Source organism: Lepus europaeus, chromosome 18, assembly GCF_033115175.1.
Source record: "Lepus europaeus isolate LE1 chromosome 18, mLepTim1.pri, whole genome shotgun sequence".
NCBI classification, from domain to species: Eukaryota; Metazoa; Chordata; class Mammalia; order Lagomorpha; family Leporidae; genus Lepus; species Lepus europaeus.
Genome location: NC_084844.1, coordinates 8,903,249 through 8,922,921, shown reverse-complemented (window position 1 = coordinate 8,922,921; position 19,673 = coordinate 8,903,249).

The window sequence follows — 19,673 nt, the reverse complement described above, 5'->3', positions numbered from 1 at the left end:
GATAGAGAGGCCAACATGCACTTTCCAAATCTGTTTGTTTCTAAGCTATTACTGGTTTTCATTAGTCATTTAGCCCAAATTAAGTGCTGGTTAATGTGGTTACATTTTACTGGAGCTACAAAAATAAGGTTACATAAAGCAGAAGATGGAAATAAAAGTTTATAACAAGCTGCATTCTGCTTTCTTTCTTTGAAGCTCAGTGGAAAGTATGACAGCATTGCACATTTAAGTCTTTCATATTATTAAACTAAAAAAATATATTAAGAACATGACAAGCTGCAAGGCTGAGAAAAATAGACAAATTCTAGTTGTTAGTTCCTAAAGATACTCTTCATGCTCCATGAAGAAAACCATCATAAATTGTGTCCAAAATCATGTTTTCATGTTGTCTCAAATCTGGAAAATTTTAAAAGTGAATTTCTTTGGATTACTGCTGCACTGACTAGTCAATGTATGGCCACTTTTTCTCCTTACCTAATTTTCCATTTGTTTTGACATAAGTTACTCATCACAAGAATATGGTCACCCTCAGAGCAAGTCAATTACAGAGCATGAAGACAAACATTTAGTCTTTAGAATAAACTCATTTAAGTAAAACATGACCAGAAAAATAGGTGAACAAAGAAAGGCATTAAAAAATCAATGAGACATTGCCTCACTTCTACTATATGGGAAATTCCTCAATCTTAGGGCTCCATCCCTAGGACAGTGTCCCTCCACAATTGTCATTCTACCAATTCACAATCTAAATTTGTCTCTGGATCCTGACCTGCTCCTTACAGTGTTGCTGAGGACTTAAAACTAGAATCACTTTTCCCCAATTTATATCAATTGTAATGGAGAAGAGGATAAAGAAAATATTTGAACCTGAATCAGAAAATTTCAGTTGCATAGGTGAGAGTGTTATGAAAGTAGTTCATTTATGGAGAACTCAATAACCAATTTACCCGTGCTACCCTAAATCAATCAAGCTAACTTCTGACCACATAAGTTGCATCAAATTATAAAAACTAAACAGTGGGCCAGTGATGTGGTGTAGTGGTCTAAGCCTCCACCTGCAGCACTGGAATCCTGTATGGGTCGCCAGTTCGAGTCTCAGCTACTCCTCTTCTGATCCAGCTTTCTGCTATGGCCTGGGAAAGCAGTAGAAAATGGCCCAAGAGTTTGGGTCCCTGTATCCAGAGACTTGGAAGAAGTTCCTGGCTCCTGGCTTCAGATAGGTTCCGTTCGAGCTGTAGTGGCCATGTGGGGAGTGAAACAGCGGATGGAAGATGCTTCTCTCTGTCTCTCCTTCTCTCTGTAACTCTCTTTCATAAATAAATAAAATCGTTAACAACAACAACAAAAACACTAAATAGCAAGAAATTAAATATGTTTATAATCTTGACCAAAAGACTTTGGAGAGCACATGGTTAGATAGTGGGTACAATAGGGCATCAGGAATTTGACTAATTTCCTAAGTTGTTCACTTTTTAAAATTTATTTTTACATATGTGGATTTCACCACTAAATCAGAGGGTCCCCCAACCCTGTCAGAGAAATAAATGCTCAAATAAATACATTTAAATAAAAAATCCAAATTGCAGTGAAATTGAGAGAAGGAAAATTTTCCTCTAAAATTAAGGTAGTATTCCATTGATAGATTCACAAACCGAATACATTATGATTATAAAGCTTTGATCTTAAAAAATATTCCCCTAGATTTAAATATATACATAAGATTATTTTAGATTTCTCTTTGATCAAATGCTGGTTAGTTATTAAGTGTTTATGCACATAATGTTAAACATGGTAAAATAGTTCAGAGAATAGGTATCAGCACTTGGCGGCTAAATAGTAAAAACTCAGATATATTTATTTAATTTAATGAAACTGTTTAGTTAGAGAAAGAAAACAACTTTTGAAGGGCAAAACTATTTTGGATTAACTACTTAAAATGACTTTTAGTCTTAATTATTGTGGGTACAAAGTCTGTTCACCCCTAAAATCATTTAAAAATTAAAAAAAACACAATTAAACAATAATAAAAAGACTTATCATTTGTGTTTTCTTCTAATCATTTTGTCTTTTTTACTTTTTACCATTTAAATTATTTCACCTGAAAATTAATTTTATGTGACTTAAGCTTATTCCTATTTTAACCACATTTCCTAAATCTATAATCGAATAAAACACTATTTCCTTATTATTTTGAAATGCCATTTTTATAGAAACTCACTCTTATAATGAATAGTTTTCCTGTCACAGCACATCTTTTCAATTTATTTTATATGAAGGTACTTGTGCAAAAATAGATTAAAAGATAAGTCTGTTTTAGTATAAAATGTTTTTGAAATCATGCAGTTTTTTGTAATGCACATTTTCCATGGGATTTCTGAAGACCCCTCATATTGCATGGGTTTCAAAATTGTTTACAGCAAAAATAAACTTATCTTTCAATTACATTTCCATGAAATTCTTGAACTCCACTCCTACTCCAGTCATTGCTACAGAACAAGCGACTGAGCTAAGACTGCTGCTTGACTAATTTGGTGGTTAAGAGAAATCTCTCCCTTCCAGCCCTAATCCTTCTTCAGCCACAATGGCATAGGGTAGTTGCTTGGAACACTGAGCTACTATGACACATGCACAAACTCAGAAGCACATACAAATTTATACCCTTAGGCCGGCGCCGTGGCTCAACAGGCTAATCCTCCTCCTAGCGGCGCCAGCACCCCGGGTTCTAGTCCCGGTCGGGGCGCCGGATGCTGTCCCAGTTGCCCCTCTTCCAGGCCAGCTCTCTGCTGTGGCCAGGGAGTGCAGTGGAGGATGGCCCAAGTGCTTGGGCCCTGCACCCGCATGGGAGACCAGGAGAAGTACCTGGCTCCTGGCTTCGGATCAGCGCGGTGCGCCAGCCACAGCGGCCATTGGAGGGTGAACCAACGGAAGGAAGACCTTTCTCTCTGTCTCTCTCTCTCTCACTATCCACTCTGCCTGTCAAAAATAAAATAAATAAATAAATAAATAAATAAAATAAATAAAAGCAAATTTATACCCTTGACCAAGGGCAGTCCTCCACTAATGTGGAATAAGAGATGGGATAAATAAGGCTCTTCTGCCCCTCAGTGAAGGTGTACTCTGCATGACTCCTCAGAATGTCCTCAGTGGAACCAAATGCCAAATGCTCATTGAGTTGTTAGCTGGAAAACAAATGCATCCTCGGACTGGATTTTCCTGTTCCTTGCTCTAGTTTTACAAGTTTCCTGTGATTATGGTTTCCTACATATAATATACTAAGTAGATGCAAGCATTCACATCCAAGAAAACCATCACTTATTCTCTATTCATTCTGTATCATGATATTCTATACCATTAGTACACTATTCTATAGTTTTATAATGTATTTATTATCCGATAGGACAATTTTACCCAAGTTATTCTTTGTTTTCCAACAATTCTTGACTGCTTTTATGGATGTATCATTTCTATTTAACTTTGGACCACTTAAATAATTTCAATATCTTGTTAATTTTTCAAATTAGAAATAAATTATAGACTTATAGCCAATTTTACATTCCTCAAATTATACTTGTGTCAACTCATGTGCTTTCTTTCCTTATGTCCCAATATAGTAAAATGGGCAAAATATTTTATTTTTTGGCAAGTTAATATGAATAATAAATGAAATATATCCACACATGTACACATACACACACACACAAACACATGTTAAAACATTTTACCATGGCTGACACCTAGTAGACACTAAGCACTCAATCAATGGATGTATCTATGTTACCATCATTATAATATTAACTCTCTTAACCCAGAATCATAGTGCATCATTTCATTAATGGAAATAAACCTCATGCTCCATAGTAAAGCATGGTATTTTTCTTTTTACTAGTCTTACCTTTTATTTCTCCAACTTTTTCTGGTTTTTTTTAACACTTTATTGACAATTTTGGATGTAGCTTATGTTTATTAGTTGCTGTAGCGTGATACATGTTTTAAATATGCTGTATTTATTACTTCTTACTTCAAACAACTGTTTGATGTGGGAAATATTATTATCTCCATCTTACAAATAAAGAAGTAAAATTCAAAGTTTAACTGCATTACCTAACTAGCAAATAACTCATCTCCAATTTAACCCAAAGCAATTGATCTATCCATATGGTTTTAGCAGCTACCTGCTGACAACTTTTAAATGGTGCTTCCAGTTATTTCACGTTGGCTTTCTTGCTTTATTTTTAAGACAGTCATAATAATTTCACCTACTGATAATCCTGCTTCTTCCTTTATAATAGTTACTCTTATAAGGTCTTTTTGAGCAAAGAGAGCTTTGATGAATTAAAAACAATATTTTTAAGTTCATATTTTAAGTTGTTCACAGAAATAAAAGTGTCCTTATGGCAGAGTGTCCTCTGCATTTACAAATCTAAAATATTTTGCTAGGTTTTTTTTTTTTTTTCTTCCTGGCAAACCATGAACACCTAGAAATTCCACATCTTTTTTTAAAAATAGACTCCTACTGCCACTGTGTAATTGTCCCAGCCTCATTCTGTGGACATTCTCTGACACTTGGTTTGTAAAGGCAAACCCAGCGCAGTCCAGGAGTGTATGCCAGAGAAAGGTGTTTGGGATTCAGGTTAACCACCCTCCCCACTCAGGACACCACATTTGGCTCCCAGTTCTCCTCCAGATTCCTCACACAAACCAAAGCACAGGTCTAGAGTCCAAGTTCTGAGTGAGCAGTTTACTTTTCAAAGGGCACATGACTAAGGAGTGATTTAAATTTTCCATTAAGTCCTTTGGCTCATTATCCTTCAAGTGAACAGATTGAGACATTGAAACTGAGGCCCTCCATGGTGGTAGCACCTTTCAATGAAACTTGGTTATTCACCAGAGCCTATACACCATTCTTACGTTCAACGCTATACCTCTGGTAAGCTGAAGGAGAGCAAAGACCAGCATCCAAGTGTATAGACTTTGCAAATCAGATGAAAGAGGAAAATGGGGCCGGCGTCATGGCTCACTTGGCTAATCCTCTGCCTGTGGCGCCAGCACCCCGGGTTCTAGTCCCAGTCGGGGCGCCCGATTCTGTCCCAGTTGCTCCTCTTCCAGGCCAGCTCTCTGTTGTGGCCTGGGAGTGCAGTGGAGGATGGCCCAAGTGCTTGGGCCCTGCACCTGCATGGGAGACCAGGAGAAGCACCTGGCACCTGGCTTCGGATCAGCACGGTGCACCAGCCGCAGTGACCATTGGTGGGTGAACCAACGGAAGGAAGACCTTTCTCTCTGTCTCTCTCTCACTGTCCACTCTGCCTGTCAAAAAATAAAAAAGAGGGAAATGATATCAGCAAGGGAAGATTCCAATAAGTCATCAACATTATGGTTGTTCTATTGAATGATTTCCCCAGATGACTAAATTTGCATGGATTAATTAGACAGTGATTTTAAAATCTTTGTCACACATCTGCAAGGCATTCTAAGGTATTTCCTTGAAGCACTTTCTCAAAATTGTGTGTAAGTTTTGCTTTTTCTTGTATTAAACTTTGTCAAGAGACATGAGACAAGAAGAACATGAAAACCCAGCGTTGTGGCCAAGCAAGTAAAGCCAACATCTGCAACTGAGGCATCCATTATTGGCAGCAGTTCAAGACCCAGCTGCTCCACTTCTGATCCAGCTCCCTGATAATGGCCTGGGAAAAGTAGCAGAAGATGGCCCAAGTGCTTGAGCCCCTGCTACACATGTGGGAGACTCCAATGAAGCTCTTGGCTCCTGATTTGCGCCTGGACCAGCACTGGCTGTTGTGACCCTCGGGGGAGTAAACTAGCAGAAGGAAGACTTCTCTGTAACTCTGACTTTCAAAATAAATAAATAAATAAATAAATAATAGGGATCGGTGTTTAGCTTACTGGTTGGTCTATTCGTTTTGGCAGAGTTGTTCTGGTTGTTCTTACTGCCTACTGGAGTGACTAGGTTTGATTCCTGGCTTGCAATTCTGATTCCATCTTACTTCTAACCAGGGCTCTGGGAGGAAGCAGAGACTACTCAAGTAATAGGGCTCCTACTGCCCACGCAGGAGACCTGCATCAAATTCCTGGTTCCCAGTTTTTGACCCAGCCCAGCCCTGGCTATCATGGCATTTCAGGATTGGGCCAGGGGATAGGAGGTTTCTCTCTCCCCATTTCAAATAAACTCTTAAAAAATAAAGAGCAAGATTGCCTACTTCAGGTAAAGGAAAATACTGCTTTATAAAAGATAATACTACCTTTTTTTTTGGTAATGGTTAAACCATCACTTGTTAGTTTTGAACAATATATAAAATGTCAATATTAGCTTACAGGTCTACAATACCCTATGATAGGACAATCTTTGATTTAAAAAAAAAATGTGGGGCCGGTGCTGTGGCATACTGGGTAAAGCTGCCACCAGCAGTGCTGACATCCCATATGGGCGACAGTTGAAATTCCGGCTGCTCCACTTTCATGCGGGCACAGGGCCCAAGCACCTGGACCATCCTCCACTGCCTTCCTGAGCCACAGCAGAGAGCTGGACTGGAAGAGGAACAACCGGGACGGAACTGGCGCCCCAACTGGGACTAGAACCTGGAGTACCGGTGCTGCAGGCGGAGGATTAGCCAAGTGAGCCATGGCACCAGCCTGCTCCACTTCTGATCCAGCTCTCTGCTATTGCCTGGGAAAGCAGTGGAAGATGGCCCATATCCTTGGGCCCCTGCACCAGCTTGGGAGACCCAGAAGAAGCTCCTGGTTCCTGGCTTTGGATCGGCATAGCTCTGGCCATTGTGGTCAATTGGGGAGTGAACCAGCGGATGAAGACCTCTCTCTCTCTCTCTCTCTTTTTCTCTCTCCCTCTCTCTCTGCCTCTCCTTCTCTCTCTCTGACTTTCAAATAAATAATAAAAATTCCTTTAAAAATATGTAACAATAGAACAATAGAACGGTCTCAGTATTTACAATAAAAGAATAATCATGGAACTATCCACTTAACTCTTACAGAAAATTCTGAGTAGGAACTGAATTAAGTAGAAGTAGATTTTGTGACCATTAAATTAAGTAAAACTCTCATTCTTTCTCTCTCAAAAAATTTGCCTGAGCTCTTTTTGCAAAAGATGATGGTATTTAGAGAGGTTAGAAAAGATGGAATGACAGACCATCATCACCACGTAGCAGGTTAAGCTGCCACCTGCAATGCCAGTATCCCATATGGGAGTCCCAGCTGCTGCACTTCTAATCCAGAAACCTGGCCCAGCCCTGGCTGTTGCAGCCACCTGGGGAACAAACCAGTGGGTGGAGGATCTCTCTCTCTCTCTCTCTCTCTCTCTCTCTCTCTTGCCCTCCCCCCCCCCAGTCTCTCCCTCTCCTTCTCACTGTAACTCTGTCTTTCAAATAAAATAATAAATAAATCTTCGAATAAAAACAAAAGATGGAATGACAGCTTCAGGAAAAAGCAGAAAGACCAAAGTGGTGGGGAGGAGAACAGGTAGCTATTGGCAGAAGATGCACATAGGCAGATAAGATGAAGTGAATGCAGCTATGTAGCTGTGTGAGTTTTGTAAGAAGATTGTTTTTTTAAAGGAGCAACACATAGAAGCGACTGATCTTGTTTTAAGAGATGACAGAAGGCTGAAATTAAGTAGAATGTGTTAGCCTTTGACACAGAGGGACTCGTAAATGACTGATTTAAAAACACAGACATCAAATTAAGCTATCTACAGAGACTGACAGCTGAAGAAACGCCAATCTTGGAAGGGATTATTTCCTTTTAGGCTTCTGGAGCAAAGCCGTTCATCATTAGTGTATGCAAATGCATACTGGTATGTTCATATGTGCTGTGTGTGCACAGATACATTCTTAGACACACACACACACCTACAACATTAAAAGGACCCACTTTGAACAATTGCCTAGTGATTAGAATCCCCTCCAAGTCAAATGGAGGAAAGTGAACTCGTGGCTAAGAACAAGGACGCAGAGAGTGGACAAGAGGTGCAAGTATCCCCACCAAGTCCCTCTAGCCCCCCTCCATCTGCGGTTTCTCTCTCCCTGAGCCTTCCCTGCAGAGCCACAGTTACCTGCGGAAATAACCAGGCTCCGCTCTGAGCACCAGGCCGTCTCCCGGAGTCCTTACGTAGCCAAGTGGAGCCGGAGGGTTGATCCCCTAGCCCCCATACACAGCCTTCCTTTCACCACCTTCCGTTTATACAAAGACTGGCTTATCCCAATTTTTTTCCTGTTGCCTTTGCAATGAAAAGCTCTCCACGCGCAGCCTAATAAAATTCTATGCCTACCCCACCCCCATCCCAAAAATCCCTGCCAAAAAAAAGAGAGAGGGGAGACTTAAACCTGGAACTCATTTAGCTAAAGGGACTTTAGTTAACAAGAAAGTTACCCATCATGAACTGCAGGTAACACCTCCCGTGATCCTAAATCCATTACCTGGAGACTTAGCCCAGGCTGAGTTTGATTTTATGAACTGTGAGGTTGCGATGTTGAAAGTCTGCAAATTGGACATAAATTGGACGCAAAAGACTGGGGGAGCCGAGTGATTTTCTTTCTAATGGTGTAACAGGCTTTGGCTCTTACCAGAGATTCCTGTAATCTGGAGCAGAGACAAGGGATGAGTGCCCGTGTCTGTACCTCTCTCAATCCAGGAATCCCCCCTCGGAAAAGGTTTGGCTCTGACTTCAAGCAGCTTTATCTAGACCAAAGTGATATTGCCATATGAATTGCTCATAGTCACACTGAAGGGATGATATGATGTACGCATGTACACACGGACCTCAGAGTTTTATAACAGAAAACGGGCTTTCTGGGGCTGGCATTGTGGTGCAATGGCTTGAGCTGCTGCCTGTGACCCTTGCCTGCTTATATGCCAGCATTGCTTATGAGTGTTGGTTTGAGTCCTGGCTCTTCCACTTCTAATCCAGGTCCTGGCTAATGAGCCCAGGAAGGCAGTAGAAGATGACCCAAGTACTTGTGCCCCTGCCACCCTTGTGGTACACACAGATGGTGTCGGGCCTGGTCATTGCAGACATTTGGGGAGTCAACCAGCAGATGGAAGATCTCTCCCCATCTCTCACTCTCTCTGTAACTCTGCCTTTCAAATACATAAATAAATCTTTAAAAATAATTTATATATACTTTAAAAAGGTATATATAGTGTATTATGATTAAAAGTTTAAAAAGAAAAAGATATTCTTTATAGATTCACACATGTCAACTTCCTGGTAGACCTTATCCATGAGGAAGAGGAATGAAAAAGATACTTCGATAACGTTTTATTTCAATAAAAAATACAAAATGAGGGAAATTGAAATCCAAAGCAAATGTGGCACAATTCGACAATTCTTTTTTCTGGGTGGTAGGTGCACGTTTCTATGGGGTTTAAATATTTTGTAATTTCAAACAATGCAAATTCTCTTTCTCACCACTCACTCATTTCATTTTCAAGTTCCAGGGAAGTTTCCTCACATGTTTCTTGGGGCAATTAAGCAGGAAGCCTTTGCTCCAGCATCGAGGTATGTCTCACACACGCTCACACATCAATGTGCTCAGCCCGCAGTTGCTGCCCCGGAGGACTGCTCACTCCCAGGAGGCACCCAGCATTCCTTTGCTGAGTCTACCTCAGTATTTCCATAGAGTGTGAGACAGGTAGTACAGATTCCTCAGAGGCTGCGCCTCTCTGAAGGCCTACACAGCTCTATGTGGCCCTAGGGTCCCCTTAGCTCTGACAGCATGGCTTTAGAGGAACACTGTCCTGTAGAGTGTTCTAGATTCTCTGCAGGTGATTCCCCCAAACACTGAAACATTGCTTCCAAAATCTGCTGTGGTCTGCAGAGAAATAGGGGTAAATAATCTTTCTATTTTTATGTGAGCTACAGTTAGCAGGATCCTAAAGAAATGATTATTTTACCCTAGAGTATACAAGTTTTAGTAAAATATTTATTTGAGCTTTCACTCCCCAGCCATCTTCTGTGGTGAAGACATGATGTCAGGTAGAAGAATCCATAGACTCCTGGCTGAACTAAGAGGCATTTTTGCTTCTGATGACTTGGGTTTTATTACGTGATCAAACTTTGCTTTTCATTCTCTTTTTTTCTCCTCAAGATGGGTTTCTCCCAAAAGGCTCCCTAAGCCCTCTTAGAGGTAAATTTCTTGTCACAAGTGTCCAGCAATTTAAACGAGATGCCCAGACATAGTTTAGGCACCAGTCGGGTTCTCCACTCCACCAGGAAGTTTATTCTGGCAGAAACATACGGGACAGCTTGAAACAGGAAGAGGCTGGAGTCGGGGAAACCAGTGCAGAAGGAAGCTACTGCAAGCACTTGGGCACACTTCTATCTTCACATTCAATCAACTCTAGCAGTCTGCTTTAACGATGTATTGTGGGTACTCTACCAGAGAGGTATTTTATATATACTTTGCAATAGAATTCTTTCCAGTTCCTCAAGCTGAAAACCAATTAGAAACAGAATATTGGAAAACAGAGTCTTGATATTGATGTCTCCTTTAGCTATCTCTAAGATGCAGTCTAAATGTGTGTGTTTGACATAGCTGTAAATACACCACTTGGGATGGCTACATTCCATATTAGAGTACCTAGAGTCAAGTCCCGGCTCTGCTCCTGCTTCCAGCTTCCTGCTGATGCACACCCGGGGAGGCGGCAGAGGATGGCTCACGTACTTGGGTCTCTACCTCCCAGGTGAGAGACTTGACTTGATTCCTAGCTCCTAGCTTCTGTTTGGCCCAGCCCTGGCTGTTGTGGGCACTTGGGAAGTAAAGCAGTAGAACGGGAGATCTCTCTGTCTCTCCTTCTTTCTGTCTCCGGCCCTCTCTCATTACCTTTCAAATAAGTAAAACAAGGTACATTCTGGCAAGTAAACATAGTTAAAATCTTTACAAACTGGCTCTTCCTAATCTGTAATCATGATGCTTAAACAGAACCCTTGGGAAGATATTAGAGGGAGGAATAAAAGGCAATAAAGAGTTAGATGATTAGTTTTGCAAATTATCATTATCAGTTTTTAAGTATGCCATTGCCTATTTAACACAACTACGTACTTATTCTGCCCACAACAGCTGCGTTTAAAATCAGCTGAGAAAAAGCAACACCCAAACAAAGGAAACGACCATGAACATATGTAGAATTACTGATCAAGTCACCTTCTGCCATCATTTATTAAAATTTTGAGTTCTAAAACTGAAATGTTTTCAGATCTCATGGGTGGGATCTCCTTGCACTTAGATAGTCACTGTCATGATTCAAAGGAAGATGAAGACAAGATAAAAACTAATTACAATCTGAGTATCTTCATTTGATTTTACCACATTATTACAAAAGCTAATGCTTTAAGGTGGATGATTTTCTTTTAATCTTATTTGCAGATAAATTAGGTTTCTATGGTTTTGTTTGTTCTCAGACTTGAAATGAAAATTTTGAGTGGCTCAACAGGCTAATCCTCCGCCTTGCGGCGCCGGCACACTGGGTTCTAGTCCCGGTCGGGGCACCGATCCTGTCCTGGTTGCCCCTCTTCCAGGCCAGCTCTCTGCTGTGGCCAGGGAGTACAGAGGAGGATGGCCCAAGTGCTTGGGCCCTGAACCCCATGGGAGACCAGCAGAAGCACCTGGCTCCTGCCATCGGAACAGCGCGGTGCGCTGGCCGCAGCGCGCCTACCGCGGTGGCCATTGGAGGGTGAACCAACGGCAAAAGGAAGACCTTTCTCTCTGTCTCTCTCTCACTGTCCACTCTGCCTGTCAAAAATTAAAAAAAAAAAAATTTGAAACTCAGATTATAACAGGAAAGGAAATAAACTAGTCATTGAGCGGAATATAGTACAGCCTATCTGAAAGTTCTCTGCACTCTCTTAAGTAAGGGATACAAATTTAATCATGGGTGGACAGGACAAAAAGAACAAATTTTTATCCAGAGTGTAAGTTTTCAGATACACACGGTAGGAAAGATAACAATAGACAAGACAGGAGTATGTGGTTACTTCCACTCTTACACATATTTGTGTGGATAGCACAAGCCCACTTATGTTGTATGCTATTTAGTCAATTATCATAGGAAAACATCTAAGAAAATATCTTTTCTAATGTTTGCAATCACTGCCATCACTAGAACCAGAAAAACAACAGAATATTCCAAACTGGTTTCCCTGCAGCATGAAGCATTGTGATTTCAGGGAGGGGCCAGGTTTCAAATAAGCCCTTTGACGTCTTGGGAAAATGAAAGAATGGTATACACAGGGAAGAAGAATCAGCTTCATTTCCTTCTTCTCTGGACTTTGACGTAGCCAAGTCAATCAGTACAGGTGAATTATTGCTGACATCTTTACTGTAAAGGAAGATAAATCAACTTTGACAACAACATTATTCATTTGAATTTCTTTGTGGCCCAAACACAGTTGGAAGCCAAAAATACCAGGGGCACAGGAATCTACAGTTAATTTATCACCTGACTGAAGTGCATTCTACTAACTTCTCCCGTCTGTCCTCCAAAGACTAATGCTCTGTTCCATTCCGACATGAGGTGATTTTAAGGAATCTACTGTTGTGAGAAGTCGGCATCACACGTGCATTAAGTTTCTTCATAAGAAGTGGTTAATTGTCTAAGCAATCGCCAGCTAAAATAATGATGAAAGTGAAATTGAGTCTTCTGCTGCGGGGCGTAAGCTGAGTAGCAGTGGTGGCACAGGAAGGCATTTTTTCCCTCTGCTTATTTATTTATTATATTTCCTGAAGCCTCCCATTGCAGGAAAAGCCCGAGGGCATGGTTATGAATAGCTAAATGTGGTGCCTTGGAAGGTACCTTTTTTATCTATCTATTTATTTTTCTTTCTGCATCTTACAGGGCCATGTAAATACAGAGAAAACGACCAGTCAGCAATAGTGTTGTTGGTTGAGCAGCATTATGGGCTGATGATGTGTTCATATGTGGATTTTTCATCACCCTAAGAACACGAGAGACCAACTTCCATGAGCATAATATGTATTTGATTGGGATGTTATTGGCCCTTTGTCGTTGTGGAACAAGCTGTGCTTTCTGGATGAATTAAGACAAGAGCACTTAAAAGTAAAGCTGAACATATGGAAAAGGGAAAAAAAAAAAGAATTAAGCTATTTCCCTGACTTCATTTTCTGTTTCCCACCCATATAATTTCATGAATGTACACAATTTGAAGCTATTGTGTAATTTTTCTGCTTGATAGCACTAGGATAGAGAATATGGAATTGCAATATCCACTTTGGGATAGGATGGTAATGAGAAGGCCCTCTATGACATCCGATGGGTGGATACAACACTGCTCAGGTAAAGGAACACATGTCCTGAGATGACCTAATGTCACAGATTTATTACCTTCACTGATCTTCCAATACAGGAAAGGCTTACGCTTCGGGTAGCTGCATATTCAGTCTCCACTGAGACAGCAGTTTAATGAATAATCCCAACTAAACCATGGCACATGTAGCCTTTAAAACAGATGCCCAGCTGCCAGTGCTGTGGTGCAGCAGGTTAAAGCCCTGGCCTGATGCACCGGCATTCCATATGGGTGCCGGTTCTAGTCCCAGCTGCTCCTCTTCCGATCCAGCTCTCTGCTATGGCCTGGGAAAGCAGTAGAGATGGTCCAAGTCCTTGGGCCCCTGCACCCACATGGGAGACCTGGAAGAAGCGCTTGGCTCCTGGCTTTGGATGGGCACAGCTCTGGCCATTGTGGCCATCTGGGGAGTGAACCAGCAGATGGAGGACCTTTCTCTCTGTCTCTACCTCTCTGTGACTCTGTCTTTCAAATAAATAAAATAAATCTTAAAAAAAAAAAAAAAAGCAGATGCCCATAGGAAAGTCTCTAGGTGCACAATCTTGAGTGTTCAGAAAGCAGTAAGAAATAAAAACCAAAACAAAAATGCCAAAAATCACAGAGGCTGGGACCGGAGTGGTGGCATAGTGGGTAAAACCACCACCTGTGATGCCAGCATCCTATATGGGAGCTGGTTCAAGTGGCATCTTAATTATGACACCAAATGCCACTCACCTTCCTATCCTGCTTCTTGACTGCTCATCTGATTCTCGTGTCTATTAGAACATCCACTAAATTCTAGAACCACTCACAACATAGTTATCAATTTTTTCTGATTAAAAAATAATTACATGATTTAAATAGGATTGGAAAGAAAATTGCCTAAAATAATATTTTCAAAGACGAATGTTAGCAGTAGTTGGAAACACGCATATGTATCTCTTATTGTGAACTGTATGTACTTTCTATTCCTTAAAAAATAGATCATACTTTATTATTTGTTTTAAAAGGTCTTTCAAATTATTTCTATTTTGTAAACATTTTCCCATGCATAAAATATTTTTCTGTAATACAAATTTTGATAGGAATATTATTTATTTAAGTTAGTTATCCAGCTATATTTTTGATGTTTCAGATTTTTGATTAGCATGAGTTGTAGTTTTGTGATCTTGCTATATTCATTTCTGTTGTCCTCATCTGAAATACATATAATCCAGTATGTGGATTGTAGGATCATGGAAATATTTGATAAGACTTTTGATGGGTACTATAAAATTTTCCTCTAGAAATATTTTACCTACACTATAAAGTTCTCTTCTTTTCAACCTGCTAGTGTGGATTTGCTTTAAAGCAATGTGGACAACTTATCCATAATACTCAGAAAGCATCATTATTTAGAAATGCATCTGTGTTTCCCTCTAGTTTCTTTGTGATAGGGTCTCACATTACCTCTGGAAATGGCATCCTTTGGAGCTAGGCAGGAACACTCATGGTTCTGAACTTTCCAATTTCTTAAACAGTTTGATCTGTGTTTGTTCTCATTGTAGCAGGATGCTAAGGGACTCACATGGCACTGGGTAAAGAATCACTTACTAGATAATATTGTTTTTGCAGGAGGAAAATGTGGACAAAAAGCAGGGAATATGTCTTGGAGAAAAAATTGGAGAATTGCAAGTATAAGAAAGGGTATAGTCCATGAATATCCCCATGTTTGACATTAGGGATTCTATTACTCAAAGGACAATCAATCCTCCTATGGAAAAGAATAAACCCTACTCTGTTGACAAATAGCATGTACCTAATCTACATTGTGAAATGCTATTATTTCCACATTTAAATTAAACTACATGATTTACAAAAGACTTAAAATCATAATAGTGGTGACATTATCAAAATTGCAATTCTGGTTCCCACAGAAAACCCGGATCAAATCTCCAAAAAGCATTCTGAATCAACATGGTTATAGGAGGGTCCAAGGCTTCCTTAACCAAATAAGTAAGAGGATTGGTATTACGTGTAGGCTATATCATGGGATAGAATGTTCCATCTTTAGAAGTTGATAGACACAGCTCAAAGTTGTGGCGTAGCTGATTAAGCTGCCACCTGTGATGCTGGCATCCCATATGGGTGCCAATTTGAGACCTGGCTGCTCCACTTCCAATCCAGTTCTCTGCTAATGGCCTGAGAAAAGTAGCAGAAGATAGCCCAAGTGCTTGGACTCCCGGAAGAATCTCCTGGCTCCTGGCTTCAGCCTGGCCCAGCTCTGGCTGTTGTAGCCATATGAGGCATGAACCAGCAGAAGGAAGAAATCTCTCTCTCTCTATTCTCTCTCTCTCTGTGTTCTCTCTCTCTCTCTCTCTCTCTCTGCTCTGTGTATGTGTGATTGTGCGTGTGTGTGTGTAACAGACTTTCAAACAAATAAATACATCTTTTTATAAAAATGAAGTTCATATGGCCGGCTCCACGGCTCACTTGGCTAATCCTCCGCCTGTGGCGCCAGCACCCCAGGTTCTAGTCCCGGTTGGGGTGCTGGATTCTGCCCCAGTTGCCCCTCTTCCAGTCCAGCTCTCTGCTGTGGCCCGGGAAGGCAGTGGAGGATGGCCCAAGTGCTTTGGCCCTGCACCTGCATGGGAGACCAGGAGGAAGCACCTGGTCCCTGGCTTCGGATCAGCACAGCACGCCAGCCGCAGAGCACTGGCTGTAGCAGCCATTTTGGGGAGTGAACCAATGGAAAAGGAAGACCTTTCTCTCTGTCTTTCTCTCTCTGTCTAACTCTGCCTGTCGAAAAAAAAAAAAAAAAGTTCATAGACCTAGTTTAAATTCCATCAGTTGACTACATACATTCCCTCTGTCTCTGAGCTTCAGTTTCCTAATGTATTAAACATCTATCAATTTTCCTCTATATTTTTCCTTAATTTATATGGATTCAGGGGGATCAAGAATGAAGTAGGCTGAAAGTACAATAAAATATGCAATAAATAGGCACTAATATGATTAGAACTAAGTGTGTAACTGCAGTGAAAATCTCAATATGAATGCAGTCTTCAAGTTTCTTCACAGCCCTATTGTCCACTAGCAAATACCAAGTTTTAGAGTATGCCCCAGGTCATCATATGGCCTGATAGGTAGTTAAGATATTTAATTTGATACAAATCTTCCAATATCGTTAGAGATATACTACACCGGGCCAAACTCTGGTGCTAGAGGTAAATAGTTCAGTTTTCCTATTTGAGTCAATTTTTTAAAAAATTTTTTTAAGAACCAACATCTAGGGTAAATTAAACAACTGTTCAATACTGAAAACAATCTCACTCCACCCATTCATACAATTATCAAGTATAATTATCAAGTACAATTATCAAGTATAATCAATAATTATACCCCAGTCTTCCTGCTCTGTACACTGAATACACTTAACCATTTATCACCTGGGAAGTACTCCATCTCTTTCCATATTCTTCCGAACATTGCCTCAACTTTGCCAACACTGCTATGACTTTGATTTTGAAAGCTACTGTGTGTAAGGTGCGTGACCCCACTGCTCGATGAAGTATTATGAAAGACTTCTTAATGATCTAGGACTGCATTATTGAAATTAAAGATTATCCATGGACATCATGCTTTTAGATGTAAGGTAACAATTTTATTGGTTCAACTAATTATGGGTTTTGTGGAAACAAGCGGCATATTTACTTAAGGTTGGAGTTGTGAGTAGAAAAATTTTCAAAAGCCAAAATAAGTATTGCTGGCCGTGGGGAAAATGTGAAGCAACAAAATTTGAAAAAGACTGCTTTTATTCAGGTTGCTGGTTGAGAACAATAAATCTCAGACATGATATATATTAGTCTTTTTATGCAAATGAGAAGAGAGGAAGAGCTAAGCGTGAAAGCAAAATGAGAAAGATGACTTTTCCTCATTAACCTTGATTGTTTGAATCATTGAATTTTTCTGAGAACTGAAAAAAGATCCACCTATAATGTCTTTACCATCATACTAAAATAAAACCCTCCAAAACAAAATAAAAACAATTTGAGAGTTACTATCTCTCTAGAGTTAACTTCAGTATCCTTTTTTTTCTACCCATTATTGCAAATAGGAGGTAGCTGACTTTAGAATGCCAAAAGGGGACCAGATCAAGAACATCACTGTCATTGGGACATAAGCAAGTGTATACAAAGTGCAATGGGCAGGTACAAAAGATAAGACATTCCTCCTTCCCATCTGTGATGGGAAACACTACATTAGAGAGAACACTTTGCCTTTTTAAGTTTCTTCTTGTGAGAAGGATCAAGACAGGCAGACTTCTTTCCTTGCCTCTCAGTTACTGGTTCAATTCTCTGAAGTCTAAAACAATGTTTGAAGATTAATTTATTTTGTAGATTTCTCAAAACCAGTTCATTTTCTTTTTGCATTATTTCTGTAGGTGAGATCAAACAGAGAAATGACAGAAAAAGAAAGAAAATACACATTTGAATAACAGAATTGCCACACACTGAATCCTTTGATAGTTGAGGAGTAGGGTTTGTTCAGAGCCAAGCCCCTGTAGAATTTTGCAAAGAAAAAGAGAAACATGAAAGCATTTCCATTTAACTTTTGGTTTATAATTAATTTAGGACCATTGACATTATATGGGGAAACAACAAAATTATCCCCACGGCATCTCATTCTCCTCTGGAAGAGTACCCAAAATAAATGCTTGATACTATGCTATGAAATATGTTTCTAAGAAACCCTTGGCGCCTTTTCTTGTATTTCCATCACCATCTACTAAAGAAACTCTTCAATGAAACCACACAGGTACCAGCTCAGAAAAAAAAAAATGTAATAAATAATTTGAAAACCTATGGCCCCAGAGAGCATTTTCCAACCAGTTACTTGGCTGTATTCACATTTTTCACATTAGCCAAGGGATTTTTGGAATAGCATAGAGATTTCTTTCAATAATATTTTAGACTCATTTTTTCTAATGGTACTGATTTCTGAGTTCTCTTTGTCCTTGTATCTCTCTCTCTCTCTCCCTCTCTCTCTCTCTCAATCCCTCCCTTCGTCCCTGTTTTCATGTTAAACCAATGTCTCCAACACAGCTATCCTGTACACCTTATCAGTAGACTCACCAACATTTCAGGATCTTAGATCTGCTTTTCAATATCATTTAAAGAAATTACAGTATAATATAAATATGTATTTAGTAACACTGATTCTATTGTTATTTACTTTGTGCAGAGATGTGAATTAGAAAAAAAATATTTAAAATAGAAGGAAATATTCAGAGAAAAGTTTTGAATCATTTATTAAACATATAGATATTTTCCTCTATCTGAAAAAAAAATTCAGATGTTCCTTAGCAAGAAATAAAAGGTATCTCTAATGTATTTAGTTCATCTAGACAAAGAAAAGCAAGACAGAATTTAAATCAAAAGCATTTAAACTATTTTATCTATAAAATTATAAATTGTTTACCATACTTTTATTGAAATGGTTTATGATCTTATTGACTATACTTTTAGTGTAACCCTGCAACCTGGAAAAGTGAGGACTCTCCCCAGGTTCTGAGCCTCAGTGTCTCCACACTTCGGGTGATTTAGAAGTGGGGAACCCCCTGAGTCCCAGTCCTTATTTTCCCCCTTTGTGGCACTTTCTGGTCCTCCCTTCTAGAGTGGGGTTACAGAGGCACGCCTATGGAGTAACCTGTCTTTTGGGTGTGGGGATAATGACTCTGGGGGATAGTCTGAAAAGTGGATCTTTCATACCTTAATTACTGTTACTCTTTCACTCCTGTTTTTATTATCTCACTTGACATCTTTGACCTTCCTAAAGATGGATCATCCAATAGCCTAACAGTTTCATTTGTTTAGATTGTATCTTCATTCGTCTTATTTACATAGTCATTGACTTAGATGGTTACATTAAAGAATATGTAATCACTAATAACTCTACCAATTCTAAAATATCAATAAATATCTATAAACCACTGACCTTTCGCTTGCTGGAGTTTTCTCACTCCTAGACTGCACTAATCCACCAATGCCTCTAAACATTGAAAGAATTATGGTTTCAGACTAGTGTCTGCTAATACTAACTGATAAAATCAAAAAGGGAGAGAATGATCCAAGATGGGAAGTGGGATACACAGCAGACTCATAGAATGACAGATGTCCTAAATAGCACTCTGGCCTCAGAATCAGCCCTTAAGGCATTTGGATCTGGCTGAAGAGCCCATGAGAGTATTTTAGGCATGGAAAGCCAAGACACCCTGGAAAAAAAAAAAAAGAAGACCTAAATGAAAGGTCTCTGTGAGTGAGATCCCAGTGGAAAGAATGGGCCATCAAAGAAGGAGGTACCTTTCTCTGAAGGGAGGAGAGAACTTCCA